Here is a 5,161-nt window from a genome sequence, read left to right as displayed (position 1 = left end):
CACTGTGAAGGGCAGCGCCCTCGGTCCGTGGTCCACCTTGGTCGCCCTGGCCGGCTCCCGGCGGCGGCTCCCACCCGGCCGGCTCAGGCCCGTCCCTAGAGCCAGCGCAGGCGTCCGCGCAGGGCCTCGCCCAGCCTACCGGGACCCAGCTCCTCAGCAGTCGCCTCGCTCCGCCGCCTCCCTTTCCTGGCTCTGAGGCTTGGCTCTGCGTCGCCGCTGGGCTTGGGACGGCTGGGTCCACCTGCCCCCTTCCCGTGAGGTGGCCCCCAAAAGGGCTTTGGGAAGAAACTCCATCCATGCTGGCTTCTAAGCCCCAACACCCTTGGACGGAGAAGAGCGCGACTAACGACCAAAGAGTAAAGCGGACGAGGGCTCCACCGCCCAAACTCTGCCTCGACCAGGCACCGTAGCTGGGCCACGGTGTTCCGATGCTTTTTGTCTGGAGCACTCCCGCCACGCCACGGTCCCCTGTATCCCCCAAACAAACACAACCACAGGGAGGACACCAACCGACCTAGAGCCGCGGCTAGAAGACAGAGCAAGGCAGCCGGCCGGCTGAGCCGGGACTGTCACACAGCCCCCCACTTTGTAGCCGAGGGCTTCAGGGCTTCATCTTCCAGCCCTGACCCAGCAGGCCCGGACTTGCTCAGGGCTACTTCTTCCAGGCCAGCTTCCTAAAGCACCGTGGCACAGGAACCGGCTTGTGTACCCCACACAGGGTTGGAAGATTTGAGGGCACTGGCTGCACCTCAAAACAACACTGATATTTTATTGTAGAACTCCCCACTGCCCATGCTTCTGATAGTTTGTCTGTCTGTCTGTCTGTCTGTCTGTCTTTCTTTCTTTCTTTTCTCCTCCCCCCTCCTTCCCTTCCTCCTCCTCCCCCTTCTCCTCCCCCTCTTCCTTCCCCTCCTCCTCCTCCTTCCCTTCCTCCTCCTCCTTCTTCTTCTCCTTTTGGTCTTTTTGAGACAGGGGTCTCACTATGCAGTTCAAGCTGGCCTTGAGCTCACTTTGTAGCCCAGGCTGGTCTCGAACTCATGATGATCCTCCTGCCTCAACCTCCCGAGTGCTGAAATTACAGGTGTGCACCACTGCGCCTGGCTTGACACTCACCTTGACAAAAATATTTCAAAAGATTGAACTCATCACAGCTCAGATGCCAGCTGCATGTTAAATTTCTGGATAACAGCAGTGAAAACATGGATTCTGGAGGCAGGATGCTGGTGTCCAAAGCCCAGCTCTGCCACTTATGGTGTGTCACAGGTGCCTAAGTGACCCCGTAAATCTAACTTTACTCATCTGAAAAGTGTAAAGAACTAAACACAAGTACCTACTTTTTTTTCTTTTGTAGTACTAGCAATTCAATCCAGGGCCATCACACTGGGCTACAGTCCCAGCATTTTTTTTTTTTTTTGCTTTTTAATTTATTTTTTCATTTATGCATTTGGTACAGGGTCTCGCTACACAGCTCGGGTTCATAGTGATCCTCCTGTTTTCAGCCTCGTCTGTGCTGGGATTACAGGGATGCTCCACCACACCTGGACTCAGCACACCCTGGGGGCGAGGCCAGCGAATCATGTGGGACCAGAGATCGAACCCTGGTCCCTGCACTTGCCAAAGCACTTAGTCCACAGAGCTATCTCGCCCCTTTTTTGAGCTAGGATTTCACCAAATCACAAAGTTGCCCAGACTGAATTTGATTTTGTAATCCTCTTGCCTCAGCCTCCCACAGTGTCTGGATTATAGGCGAGCCCCACCTCGCCCAGCTGAATTCCATCAAATTCTGACTGTTGTACGAAGATGTAATTAGTGCTCTAATAGGATGTGACCAGCACAGGAACACTGCCGTTTGAAGGGGAACAAGCTACCCTTTAAATGCCCGAGTCACCTAGGGAGCCGAGCAGGGAGGTGGCAGAAACTGCCGGGGCAAAGGTGTCTCATGTCCCTCCTCAGACAGCAGAAGCCCCGTCACAGGACAGCTCACCGTCCCCTGGGATTCGTTCCTCGGCCTCATCCAGCACCTGCAGGGTGGCCACAGCCCACAGCCTGCTGTAGCGGGGAGCTCGCCCCGAGCCCTGCTAGGCAGCAGCAGCCCATCTGCTAAGGAACACGGCGTGGGCACGGACGGGGACAGCAGCAGGGAGAAAACTATTATTTTAAGTTTTGCTGCATTTCCAGTTTTAGTCTAAAAATATGTGACTCGCTGTGGGCATTTTCACCGTTGCCGCCAGTCACACTCCATCTCCTGAACCCAAACACTTGGAACCGCAAGGGCAGCGCGACTGCTTTTGGATATGAAAGTCTACACATTTGTTCTTCCCCATAAGCTAATTAACAATGTTTAATTTATTTCAGACCGGGGACTGGCTTTTCCTGACTGCTCTGCGCATCGTTTTAATCAACAGAATGTAACTACCAAGCTTAAAGAGCCGTTCAATACTGAGTCAGCAGCCCATACCATATGCTGAGGGTAAAAACGTACTTCCCCAAAAACGCTAAATACAGAAAGACCAAGGATAGAAGATGTATTTAGTACTCAAGGAGTCTAACAGGATGTGGAACACTGAGACTTTAAGGGAACAAATTACTCCTTAAATAGATCTACCCTAGTCACCCGGCCAGCCAAGTGGAGGCTGAGGCTCTTCAAACCATCCACCCTCACGCATCTTCCCTCTACCTGCTTTGCTACAACTTCAAAGTGCCACATTTGCGGGGAGGGACACACCAACTCCACAACACAACAGCTTGGTTGGCTTCTGGGTTTTTATTTTAATACAAAAGCCAAGTACAGTACTTTCTCCACAAAGTGGATATATGGTCAACAGACTTTATGATTAACAGTACGGCTGGCTTTCAAGTCTTGGATATCCACGTTGTTATGGCTTGTGTACAGTTGTACCCCCAAAGCCTCATGCAGTCTTGGGGCTGGGCGGCTTCTGGAGTTTGTGATTGATTACTGTGGGTGTGGATGCTGCCCCTGCCCTGGGGCAGGTAATTTGCAATGTAAGGAGGGAAGAGAAGCTAGCTGCCTGAGCTGCTGCCACCCCTCCCTGTGCCCTTGCTCTTTGCTGCCACCATGAAGGGTTGCTTTCTGCTCTGTGCTGCTCTGCCTTGGACCCAGCTGAATATGGACTGAAGCCTCCAGTAACTGTGAGCCAAATAAACCTTTCCTTCCTTCGTTTGAGTGTCAGGTATTTGTCCCAGCAACGAGAGAAAAGTAAGGAAGACACACACACTCAGCTTTACTCTAATATTACCCAGGTTCCTGTCTGAGTGGGGTCAAACTACCAAAACCCTTTACTAGTAAAATCATTAGATGTAACTGTCTTCCACAGGTCAGAAATCAGCTTGTATTTGCCTTCCACGCACCATTCCAACAGGAAGCGGCTCTAATGGAAGGCCTGCTTGTCTCATTAGCATATTCGTATAATAAGCACAGCCTAAATTTGAATCATCCTAAGTAGATGTTATGTGTTTCTTCATTTTTCCAAAACGAAGCTTAGAACTAAACACTAAACCTCTTTTAGAGAGATGAAAGTAGCCTGATTTTCAGAGCTTGATAGACAACATGTTTTCTTGGAAGCAACACTGCCCGCCCTATTTCTTGTATCCGTACAACTGAGACCACCAGCTGACTTCCATTTTAAACTTGGTTTTGTGCAGCAGTCTTAAAACACTCTTTCACAGCCAAACGACAAACGAAATATTGCTTTGAAATTTGAAAACTGGCTTTTTAAGTTATGTAAAATTTTTTCCACTTGTGACTAAAGGATTTTGCAAACCAGTCAAGATATGTACATGTAAAATTTTGTTCTGTAAGCTTGCCTTCTTTCCAAGTTTTGATACTAAAAAAAAAAAGAAAAAGAACTAATATAACTCATTCTAAATTATCGATGAAGAAAACCTGGTAAAAACTGAGTATTTTAAATGGCTTATTAGTGTTCGCTTCGGCAGCACATATACTAAAATTGGAATGATACAGAGATTAGCATGGCCCCTGCACAAGGATGACATGCAATTTTGTGAAGTGTTCCTTTTAAAAAATAAATTAAATGGATTATTAGACTTAAATTTCTGTTTCACACCAATCTTTATGCATGTAAAATGCAACTGTACAAGTGCCTGTCAGGAAAGCGTGTGCGAGTAGGCAATGCCAGTGCTCTGGAAGGCTGAAGCAGGAGGACCAGAGCTTCAAGTCCAGCCTGGGCAACTTTTTCTTTTTCTGGTACCAGGAATTGAACTCTGGGTCTCGCGCTTGCGAGGCAGGTGCTGCGCCGCTGAGCTACATCCCAGCCTGGGCAACTTAATAAGACCCTATCTCAGTATTTTTGAAAAGGGAGAGAGAGAGAGAGAGAGAGAGAGAGAGAGAGAGAGAGAGAGGCCGGCCAGTACAAAAGCCCTGGGTTCAAACTCCAGTACTGACAGTACTGAGGGTGGGATGGAGGAAGGGAAGGCCCTGAAAAATCTCTGAGATCAGAGGCTGCAGAAGCCCCCAAGAGCCCCTCATCTGCCCTCTCCCTATCCCTCCTGCCATCAGTCACTCCCCTCCCTCACGGACACACTTTCTAGGTTTCTTCCTATGAAGATCACCTACTTAAATGTCACATGATGGGCAGGCATTGCCACTGACCTATTCCCTGGCCCAGTTTCTTTTTTCTTCACCTCTTTCTTCTGTGTACTATATCATGGGTCATGTGACTCATTTCTCCACTTGATGATAGGATTTCATTAGTTTGTCTCCACTTATATATAAAAATTTCTATTATTTCTATTGAGGACATGGTTTGATAGGTAGTCTTCTATTCAAAAATAGCCTATGTTATGAAAGAAAAATAATTCATGCTATTCATTTGCTGTTTTGTGAATTCTTCTTATTTTAGGGAAAGGTCTACAGGGTGTTCAGGGTCTCACTACTAGATCGGATTTGTAGTGATCTGCCTGTTTACAGCCTCCCAAGAGCTGGGATTATAGGTATGTGCCACCATGCCCGTCTCAATCGCTGTCTCAGTGCACCCTGGGGGCGGGGCCACGTGATTGATGATCCTATGAGTGAACTAATCCCACTGACTGTAGTATCAATCTATGTCAGTTAATAAGGAAGGACTCTCTTCCCCAGATTAATGCTGATACTCAAATACAGCATCTCTTTTGAAGGGTTGTG

At 48.5% G+C, this 5,161-nt stretch overlaps 1 pseudogene; it reads left to right on the top strand.

Moving 5' to 3' along the window:
• The first annotated feature begins 3,938 nt into the window (after nt 1–3,938).
• LOC111815745 lies at nt 3,939–4,038 on the top strand (annotated as a pseudogene).
• Nucleotides 4,039–5,161: the final 1,123 nt, after the last annotated feature.

Source organism: Octodon degus, unplaced genomic scaffold (genome assembly GCF_000260255.1).
Source record: "Octodon degus isolate 3935 unplaced genomic scaffold, OctDeg1.0 scaffold00020, whole genome shotgun sequence".
Taxonomy (NCBI): Eukaryota; Metazoa; Chordata; class Mammalia; order Rodentia; family Octodontidae; genus Octodon; species Octodon degus.
The sequence above is the reverse complement of the archived record's forward strand: the minus strand, read 5'-3'. Positions and strand labels throughout refer to the sequence as shown.